We start from the raw sequence: 11,596 nt of genomic DNA on the forward strand, positions 1-11,596 counted from the left end.
GCCTAGCATCCCACCAACAGGTGTGTCATCTGCAGAGGAATTTAAAAGTTGATTTGCCATAAGCAATGTCCTGAGGCAAGAAGGGGTCTAGAGATGGTGTAGAAATCGCAGAGGGCAAAAAGGTCTCAGGAGCAGGAAGTCTAGTGGAGGAGAATGGAAGATGGGGTCTCCCGAGTGAGGAAGAGGTAATGACCCCCTTTATTTCTGTCAAGGAGATACAGATTCACAACCCCAATGTCTACAAAAATATTTTGTCTCTACGGACTCTGAGCACCTGTGATCAGAGGCTGGCTGTTGCTTTTGGGTCAAAGATACCAGTCAGCAAACTGTAATTTTTTTTGACTATGCAGGTCCCTGCAAGTTTCTATTAGCAACCAAGCATGCAGCATGGCATGTGGACCGAACAATATTCTCTTTTGTCTAATTTTTGCTGGGATATTACCTATTAGGGCACATAAATCTATCTTAATTATCACATAGACAGTAGCATTGGCTATAAATAATTTACCAGTGAAATAGTAATTTTCCAAGTTCCAAACAGTGGGTTAGGAGGTATATCCTTGGGGTCTCCATAAGGAAGATTATCAGATTATCGGATACATTTGGCAATTTTAAGCTTTAAAGAATCCTTGGAGGGAACAACAGTCCACTTATCTGTAGGTTGATTGCTGTCAGAGGCTGGAACTGGCTTGAAATGGCAATAACACCTATTGTGAAGATATCAAGATATACTATGGTAGCTACTGTTGTTTTCCTAGTATCCTGCTTTGAAGTTCTGTATCTATTTTGTTGCTTTGTTTGGATTGGCTTTTCTCTGTCCTGATATGTTGGATTTGCTATCTTTAAAATTTTAAAAATGGTATCTTAGTTACTTTTCTTGTTGGTTGCTGAAACAGAATACCCAACATCCAAAGTTAAAGGGAGAAATGTTTATTTTTCTCACAGTTTGTAGAGGTTTTAGTCCATAATCAGCCAGTTCCAACAGAGGGGTGAGGGAAATCACAGAAGAGGTACAGTTCATGGCAGACAGAAGGTAGCAAACCAAGGTAGGGACCTTAAAATTATCCTTCTGCCCCTTTAGTCTTATCCAGGCTACTCTGGGTGGGCAGCACTCACATTCTGAATCCTAGTGCCCTTGAGCCTAGCCTCACACCACAAATCAATGCCAGTGTCACACACACTCCAGATCCAGCCACCTCTGAGAAAGCCCCATCTGTGACCTCATGAGGCTTTGCGGGGACATCCAGAGATAAACCATAATTCTTGGTTCTGTCTATAAAAGTTGTTCAAATCCCTTTTTTTGGAACACTCATTCACCACAATGGGAATTTCAGTTCTTGGATCTAGGTCATTTATCTGTAAACTCAGAATAAACTGCTTTTCGATGTTAATCAAGGTAGTGTCATTATTTTGCACCATCTGTGACAAAAAATTGGCTGAATTATCTCTACGTGATAGGATTCATTGAAGGCAGAAGTTGAGAATAATGAATTACATAATTTGTAGAAGAAATCTGTAGGTTTGTTGGACTTCCACTATGGTTTCTGCCAGCTTATAGTAAAAGATAAGAACAGAGGAAGAACTTCAATACGGATGTTACAATCAATAGGAATGTTAAATGTAAGGACTTTGAAAACTTTTGGCCTGGTCTTGTTAGAAATTAAGAGTTTCTAAGGAAAAATACCAGAGTGTGTCTTGGTGAAATTACTTAGGAGATCAGTATCGTCAGAAGGCAGGCAGGCATACTCACCAAGACAATAGGAAAATGACTCTAAAGGCTGCATGGAGATCTTCAGAGCTTCCTATATCATCATAGCCCAGAGTGCTAGGATCCTGAGGGTGGAAGGATGCAATAACTGGGCCCAGCTTACCATGGGACTGAGGCTCACTGCCCAGGACCACTTTGGATCTCTGTTTCCTGCAACTCATTGGCATTATTCATCCAGCCCAACTATGTTTCAAGTCGATCAGTGTCAAGCATGTGCACCTGCTCTGGAAGCACACGTGATCAACCTCAGCCCACATGATGTTAATTCTGCAAGTTCATAGTACACAAAAGCTGGGCAAGTGTGGCTTCTTCCATCTAGTTTTCAAAATCTGCTTTGGTCAGGCCAAGGGGCCGGGAGCAGCTCTGTATTGTGGTGGAGCATTTCATTCATCTTACTAGGGCAAAACTGTAGGAAATAGGGCTAGGACTGCTGCAGGGAGTCTTCCACCAGTATAGCGCATAGCAAAGCCGGGGGTGGGGTGGGCTCTGGGAGTACTTAAGTAAATGGCCTCTCACATGGAGTGCAGAGCTCTGACTGCAACAATTATACGATATCAATGCGTGGACTGAAGCTAGCTTTACCTTGGAAACCCTCTGAGGCACTGCTGTCCAGGCATCGTGGTCACAACCCTTGGCCAATGGGTCCAGGAGGTGAAGTGGAGAGAACTAACATTACAGGATTCCCTCTTTGCCCACATAGTCTGTATTTCACATTTCGTTCTGTTTTGTTTAATTTCATTCTGTTTTGTTTGATTTTCTTTGTTTTGTTTTGTTTTGTTTGTGTGATGAAACTGGGAGCATTTTAATCATAGGGCAATGTATCTCTTTTATTTGCACCTCTTTTTATTAGTATGTGTTTGCAGTATGTGAAGCTTACATTCATCTTCAGGAGTGTGTGCATGTACTTAACATATATTGATTGTTTTTATTCCCCTTTCCCTCCCTACCTCACTCAGATAAGGAAAAGCTATTGTATTTAGTTTTTAGTACATGACACAGAGGCACACTAACCAAGTCAGGCTGCCTGCTATCAATTTACAAGATAATAAAGGCTGCTTGAGAAAAAAGGCAAGGATGCCGAGTTCAACCAGCAGACAATATATGCACAAGATGCCCAAACAAAGCCATCCATCAATTCCTAGCCCTCAGCTGCCTGATTCTGGGCTGTCCTCCAGCTCCATTCCCTTCAGAGATGAGCCCCACCTGTCTTGCACTCTGGGCTCCCTCAACTCGTGTCCTTCTGGTAACCCTGCTTCATCCTTGAAGATCTGAAGGGATCTCTACCCACTCCTCTCTGCCCCAAGATGGGCTGCGCTTTCTCCGGGGTGATGCAGGAGATAGGCAGCCCTTGTGCTGTGCTGGAGGGTGGAATGTGAGAGGTTCAGGCCCCTGGGGCTCAGACAAGTTCCTTGTGGCTTTGCCAGACTCTGAACCCAGCCTTTTGGGTTGGCTTCCTGGAGAAACCTGTAGACACAGACACACCAGAAAGAAGGCACAGAGCTCTAGTTTGAGGCATCCCTTAAAGTGGCTCCTACTCTGGACTGTGAGTTTCAGAAGAGACCATCAAGCAAGGGATCTTTTTCTGCATTCTTGTTCTGGTTACTTCAAAGAAGAGGCAGCCCAGGGAAAGGACAGGAAAGGAGAGAAATAGTACAGGACAGAATAGGAGAAATGTGGGGAAAGTCATTCACCCAAGGATCATGTGCAGAGCTAGAAAAGAAACTCCCCCAGCTGGTGAGGCCACCTCTGATACTGGTTGCTCACTTTGGGTGCCTGGTCATTGAATCAGTTCAAGTGCCCATTGCTGCTGTGACTGTAATAGTAATTGGGCTTTGGGAAGCCTGTAGATGTCTTTGTGAAAGTTTCTCTTCTCCAGCATGGAAGGAAAGTGTGTTTTATGGCTTTGTGGTGAGTGGCAGGACAGGGATATGACAGAATATCATGCAAGGCACAGGCAGTCCTCAGAGGTGTTGTCTGCCCCAGATGTTCTAGTCTTGATGTTGAGGTTCCCAGCACAGGTGTGCTTTCCTGCTCAGCATCACTGCTTGTCATTACTTGATGCTAGAGACAAGTTTTATGTGTGGTACCTGTGTGTTTCATGTGCCTCTCTACACTGAGGTGCAGGGCTGGAGTTTATCCTGGCCTTTGGCTTATTCACTTTATATCATTCACACAAGTCTCTCACATTTCTACATGTATGTCAGACTTCTGCCTGGGACTCTGTGTGTGTGTGTGTGTGTGTGTGCATGTGTTGCCCCAGTTTCTTCTTTTTTACCTTTTCCTCAGACACAAGTGGGGCTTGTTCACTTTCTGCACCAACAGAAATACAACAGGGAACATTCCATTACAAAGCATCCTATGCCAGATTTGGGAAACTGCCATAAACTCCCAGGAGCAAGTTTGCTGGTGCAGAATATGGACACATGTAAATTCTTAATTTCACAACTTTTACTCCTTGGCAGTGTGCAAGGTTTCTTTATTCCTCCTAGTCCAATCAACTTACTGAGTTTCCTAATTTGAGAGTTGCTCATATGTAGTGAAATTCAATTGTAATTTTTCATTGTTCCTTCCTTATTTCCTTTCTTTCTTCTTTCCTTCTTTCCTCTTTTGAGGCTTTTCATTTGCCTAACATGTTCTGTAATTTTCTACTCATATCCTGACTCATTGTTTAACATTTTATTTTAAAGAGAATTAAACCAAACAAAATGAAACAGGATAAAGCCAATCAGAACAAAACAATGAAAGTGACACAGGACTTCAAGACAAGATATTAGGAAATCAGTGACAGCTACCATAATGCCGCAGGTTATCTTCAAAATAACTTCAGCTCATTTTTGGCATTGAGGTTCAAACTTGATGTAATGGAATTTTTTGTTCTGCCATTTTTGAAAAATGCAACTGTCTTTCCCAGTTTTCAATCTGGATTTTTCCATATCTTTTATTGATCGTAATCTGTATGTCTTTTTAGCAATCATCTTGGCATTTGTTTCTGCATATTGAAGTCTTTCTCACTGATCACAAAGTTATTCTCCTAGAATTCCTGCACAGTGTACTTTAGTGTTTGGAATTTAATGTTTCTATATTGTGGCCACACAGATCCCAACTTTGCAGTATTCTGTCTAGCAAAATCAGGTTTACTTCACTTCAAAATAAGAGTTTTCCTGCCACAAACAAGTGAACACTCTACTTCTTCACCTTGATTTCTGTTGTCTGATTTATCATGTCTTTCAGTTTAAATAGTGAACCAGTACATTTTGAAATTTCTAACGAATTTAATTTGCCTTGATGCTGTTAGGTTCATGCTTTTAAGAATTACTGTAAGCTTCTAGTGTGTACCTTCATCAGAGAGATGAGAGTATCCCTCCTTAGAGCTTAATAGAGTATTACACTTTATTTCATGAATAAAATTCAAGAATTTGGGGCATTTCAAAATATTTGGAATATTTTCAATTTGGGAACATCTGATTCAATTTGCAGGTGTATTCAGATCATCTGCAACATGTTATTGCTTAAAACTTTCTTTCATCTTTGAAAGTTTTTCTGTTTTTCAGTAAAATCCTAGATATTCTGGTCCAGCGGCCTTTCGAAGTGTGCTGTAGCCCCCAGGCATTTCTGAGAATTCCTGAGAGTGTGTGAGTTCCTCCTTCTCAGTAACTCCTGAGGAGGTGTTTTCTGCAATTAATATTCAACATATTCTACAGACTGAATGGATAAGGACATAGATGCATCTAGCTGTTTCCTTCCAAGCAGACAGGAGACAATATTAGCAAAAACAATGACTAATTTAAAGGTATTCTACATGTTAATTTTCAATATGGTCAAATCCGGTGGTTTAACCACGTTAACCAAAGGAACTGAGAGTTCTTCTAGTTATTGAACATAAAGGAACTTTAAAACCTGTTTGGAAGCTGTTTCTCTCTAATTTGTGCTTTTATTGGGAAATTCCTGCATTTATATACACGACGTATTTTTTGAGCAATAAAACCTCACATAAAACTGTGAGAAACATCATTTTCTTGCCATTTGATCCTGGCTTGAGGAACGCTGTGCTCCTTGTCATTCTAGTGAGTTGCACTATGATTCTCTCATCTTTTTTAGCCAATGGCCCTGTGTCTTAGCCTCCAATCTTTACCCACTTAAGTCTTTTTCTTGCCTTCAGGAGGCCCTCATGACTTTCAGTTTCACGTGGAAGAACAGCAAACAGTGAATCCCGACCCTAAGGTAACAGATCCACAGCTGATCCATGCAGGGTTCTGTGCACCAGTTTCATGGCTCACATGCTTAACTGAGGTAAGTGTCTCCCTTCTGATTTGTGTTCTGAAGAGGCTTTATAAAAAATTCATAAAAGGAGTTTTAGAAGACAGACTTCTGCCAGGATTAGAATGAGTATAAATTTTCTGCTTAATTGTCATGATAAACCCACGATTGGTTTCAGATGCCAGAACACTTTTGTCAGGGATGAGACACATCAACACCACTGAATTATGACAAACTCTTTTCTAGTCACCTTTGCCTTTCAGTAAGTTATGTTTATCTTGGATTTTAAAATCTCCATGTATAGAGAAATGGAATTACCTTTTCTTGTAAAAATTCTCACCTGGTTTAGAAACATTTCACTACCCTGATGAAATGAGATGAGCAGGTTTCTCCTCTCTCTTCCACTCATTTGAAGAACATGTAGAAGACACTAATCACCTATCCTAAAAGTCAGTGGGCTCACTTGGAAATCTACTGGAGGAATGATTTTAGGCAGGGAAGGTCTTTAATTTCGATATTCTGACAGCCTATTTCTGTCTGTATGTCCCCTTTTTTCGTGTACCAGACTTGTATTTTTCCAATAAATTATCTATTTTCTACAATTTATTAAATAATAATTTTATTTCAGTTTATTTTTAAAATACCCATGATGATTCCAATTATTTCCATTTTTTATTTTGCATTTTGCTAGTGGCACATTCTTCTAGTTATTTCTCACCTTGTTAATTATCAATAACTTCATTTTGGTTATGACATATTGGTACTCTTTTTCTTGAAGTGTTCTGATAAATATTTTGAAACTTCTTTATTTCACTGAAAGTGTGGGTTCGGACTAAAATTTGGACTTTTAGTACTTAAATGATTATTTCATTGTACAAATTTCTTAATTCAGTTTATCTTTGCTGCTCAAAACAGTAATACATTTTTGTAGTGAAAACATGGGCCTCTAACATCGCTATTGTGCAATCTGTATAAATAGTTCTACTTTGAAATTGATAGAAGACTGCTATGACCTAAAACAAGTCTCACCTTTGTAACAGATGCATATTTTCTGGAAAATAATTAATATTTTAGGTCTGGAAGAATAGGTTAGTAGAGCACTTGCCTAGTATGTGTGAGGACTCATGCTTTATCATGACTGCACTGTAAAAAAAGCTTTACCATATGGTTTATAAAAATATTTATATAAAATGTATAAGTACATTTATAGGCTAACATCTGAATAATATCAGCTGCCTAACAATAATTGATAAACTACATTTCTGAATTTTATATTAATATTTTAATTTTAATCATCTATGCATTATTGAGAGGGATTTCCATATTGCTGAAGTTGTTTTGATTATTTATTCCTTGATGTCAGATAACCTGTTGCTATTGTGGTTTCCTGTTGGTTCTACAGTGCCATTTTAAACAGTGTAAATACTGTTAGTTGCATCTTTGCAAGTGTTGCAGTTTTCAAAATTTGAATCTCAAAATTTGAATTTAGAAACTATAAACACTTTCCTTTGTATCAAAAATGAACACACAACACTAAAAGTATGTTTACTTCTCAATATCACTGATACTTATCCATTGATACCAAGTTTAAAGTTGTCTCTATTACCTTTAAAACATACTCAAGTTGTGTTATACAGGTGAGATCCAACCTAGTACTCTAAATTTCATTTGCTTTTATGTCCTTTGTGTTAATGAACTCAGTACACTGAGGAAACCAGGTGAATAGTCAATAAAGTGTTGCAGCTTCTTGATTTAGCTGATTATTTTCTAGTGATATAAATGAGCTTCTTGTGACCTCCTGTGCATGGTTTATTACTTTTGGTTTTCTGCTTGTCAAGTTTTGATCAATAGACTTCCTTATAATCAGTTTCCTACACTGTTTTGCCACTTTCCCATGACTCAGAAACTTGCTTTCACCCTAGGACAAGACAATCAAGATTCGTTTCCATATTCAGAATGTGAAGCAGACATTGCCATAGAAAACCCTAGTTCTTCTCAATGGTCACAGGGACAAATGGTCAACTTTTTCCTTGCATTTCTACCTGTTAAGATTTCTGTGCAAATGTTCACATGGTGAATTTTTCTTAGCATCCATTTCTCTTTCTTCTGTATTAAGACATTTTCATCAATTTCATTTTAAGAACAATGAACACTGATAATGCAGAATAAAAAGAAGAAAGCAGTTAATCAATTAAAAGACAAAAATTTTCAGAGAGGACAAAGAACTCTAAGAAGTCTACCCAAACATTTGTTTTCTAGATCCAGCACACAGTCAAGTGTATCAAACCCTGGTCATCCCAGCCTTTCCTCAGACATTTCAAATGTAGACATTTTCCTTTACAGTTGTCATGCTAATAAACAATAACTAGCTAAAGTCTGCCTTAAATTTTAAATGTACCTCTTTTATTTTATCTACACAACAATGCAGGATGGTATGAACCATGATTTTACAGATGTTGGAAATGAGACCAAAATGTTCAACAGCTGTTCAACAGGCAGAGTTCTTAAATTGCCATTTGAACTGTGGCAGAGCTTAAGGTTTCACCACTCTGACCCCCTCCCGCTCCTGATCTCTCCATATACAGCAACATACCTGGTCAGCACAACATCGGAATTTATCCTTTTCGGCTTCTGAGCCTTCCCGCACCAGCTGCTGCCGGCCCTCTTCCTGCTTTACCTTCTGATGTACCTGTTCACACTGCTGGGGAACCTGCTCATCATGGCTACCGTGTGGACAGAATGCCAGCTCCACACACCCATGTACACCTTCCTGTGTGCCCTCTCCATCTCTGAGATCCTGTTAACCATCACCATCACACCACGCATGCTGGGTGACCTGCTCTCTAACCATCACTCAATCACCTTTGTGGCCTGTGCTGCCCAAACCTTCTGCTCCTTCACGTTTGGCTCTGCCCACTCCTTCTTGCTCATGGTCATGGGTTATGACCACTATATGGCCATTTGCCATCCACTGCGCTACAGTGTGCTCATGAGCCCCACTGTTTGTGCCCACCTTGTGGCCTGGTCCTGTGCTGGTGGCTCAGCTGTGGGGATGATAATGACAATAGTTTTCCCCCTCACCTTCTGTGAGTCTCATGTGATCCATCACATTTGTGTCATGTGTTTTCCCTCTTGAAGTTGGCCTGTGGTGATGAGATGGGCTCTGTCACCATAGGTGTGATCCTGGTGTGTGTCATACCCCTGATAGGCTGTTTATCCCTCGTCATTGTCTCCTCTGTCTTCATTGTGGCTACCATCTTGAGGATTCCCTCTCCTGAGGGCAAGCACAAGACCTCCACCTGTGTATCTCACCTCACTGTAGTGATTGTGTATTATAGCTTTGCTTCCATGATCTACCTTAAGCCTAAGGGGCCCATTCTGTATACACCAACACTCTGATGTCCACTACCTATACCGTTTTCACCCCCTTCCTCAGCCCAATCATTTTCAGCCTCAGGAATAAGGAACTGAAAAATTCCACCAATTAAAAATTACCACAGCTCTGTCTGCAAAACCCCTAATGATCAGGCTTTGGGTGAATTAGGGTAGAGAAAGCAGATAATCTTCACAGGACTTTTGAAAGGATTTAGGTTTGTGGAAAGACCCACATCAGCTGGTGTTTAATAGGTACCAACTGTTATTTCTCTCAGCTTCTTTCTTAGGTTCAAGCAATCATGATCATCTATTTGTGATCAGGTATGATGGAATCCTTCCAATTGTTTGTGCCTAGCATGGTGTCATTGGTCTACAGGCATGCGGAAATTACCCTGTGGACATATGAATGCAATGTATATATTGTACATAACAAAGCAGAAGGTTGATAATAGCCATACGCATCATGATGTGTCAAATCTTTTATATGTATCCAGCAATATGTTCCATTTTACATTAAAATAATAACTTTAATTAAAAGAATTATACAAGAAGCACTACTCTTTCCAGAGACAACTGTTTTAATCAAAGCATGTATAATTAATGTATTTGCACAAAAGCATGTATAATCAACGTGTGAGAACTAGGACTGTCAGTTACATTTTGAAACTGTTTCTAAGTTCTTGCAATTGTAACCCATTCACTGGCTCATAGGTTCCATCATGTGCCACACATGCCAAAGACTCCCCAGTCTCAAATCTGAGCTCACCAACATGTAGCAGTAACTCATCACTGTCAGCTAACCAGACCCCTCCCCAAAAAGATAATCTTTATAATCGACCCCCAATCCTTTGTACAAGTGAGAGAGCTCCTGCATTCTCAGGGCATGTGTGTCTCTCATGCCTGCATTAAAAATCTTATGGTTCTTTGCCTTTCTTCTCATTATTTCTATGCCTTTAAATGGAGTCCCCAAAATACTCAATGATAAACATCTTACAAAATCAAAGTGCATTCTAATTTTTTATTCAAATTGAATTACAATAATTTTTACAAATTTAGAATTGACAACTATAAGTTGAGTAGTCAGAATTGTTTTAGTTCAATTAGCAGAGATCTCTTGTAAAAAGGATTTTTAAAAGGACAAAATATTATCTATAATGAACAGGTATTTTTGTATTTTCGCTTAAGAATCCTAGTAGTCAGAGAGGAGCAAGTTGGCAGATAGATATCTCGTTATAGAGGCTGGCTGAGATAGTCAATTTAGAATTCAACATTATACAGAGTGGGTAAATACAGAGTATGAAAGGGAAAGCTTTTTAAAAATAACAAGGAAACAAGCAGTAACAATACAAAGGCTAGAAGATGACAAAAGGATAAGTAACTTGAGAATAAAGAATGTGTATGAAGAAGCAGGGGTACAAACAAAGGAACTACAAAGGTTATTCACAGAAATAATTAAGGAAAACTTCCCAAACATAGGAAAAGGAAATGATATTCTGATATACGAGGCATACAGAACTCCAGCCACCTACAACCAAAACAGAACTACACCCAGGCATATAATAATCAAGATCCCAGAAATTCAATATAAGAACAAAATACTAAAAGCTGTTTGAGACAAGAAACAGATAACCTATAGAGGAATACCCATCAGAATAACGACAGAATTCTCAACACAAACCATCAAGTCAAGAAGAGCCTGGAGCGAAATATTCCAAGCCCTAAAAGAAAATAACCTCCACCCCAGATTGAAATACCCTGCTAAACTGTCTCTAGAAATTAATGGAGAAACAAGATGCTCCCAAGACAAAGAGGAACTTGGAAAATTCGCAACCACCATTCCAAGTGTACAGAGAATACTGCAGGGCATTCTAGAGAGAGAAAGAAAAGCACTAGGATTCCAGGAACAGTGGCAGAGAGGCCTCAATGAATGGAGCAGAAAACAGAATGAAGAAGATAAGCAGACAACTGATGGCAAAAAAACAGCATAACAGAAATGAGGCAGAGAAGATTTTATTCAAAACTGATATGATTGATAGTATCAAGTCTGAGTATAGACAATACACTGAAGATGACAAGACTCTACGATACACATTCTGGCTTGATAACTGCCAGTTTTTGAAGTTCTATACTATATGCAAAGTTGTGTTTTTATTAATACTGTTGTGTACTGATCTATTCAATTATACTATGTCTGAT

The 11,596-nt window shown here is 39.3% G+C and overlaps 1 pseudogene; it reads left to right on the forward strand.

Annotated features, from left to right (window-relative positions):
• The first annotated feature begins 8,447 nt into the window (after positions 1-8,447).
• Positions 8,448-9,846, forward strand: LOC100714086 (olfactory receptor 10H28-like; annotated as a pseudogene).
• The last annotated feature ends 1,750 nt before the right edge of the window (positions 9,847-11,596 follow it).

This window comes from Cavia porcellus, unplaced genomic scaffold (assembly GCF_034190915.1).
Source record: "Cavia porcellus strain 051 isolate PalLab524CR breed Dunkin Hartley unplaced genomic scaffold, mCavPor4.1 scaffold_17, whole genome shotgun sequence".
In the NCBI taxonomy this organism is placed as follows: domain Eukaryota; kingdom Metazoa; phylum Chordata; class Mammalia; order Rodentia; family Caviidae; genus Cavia; species Cavia porcellus.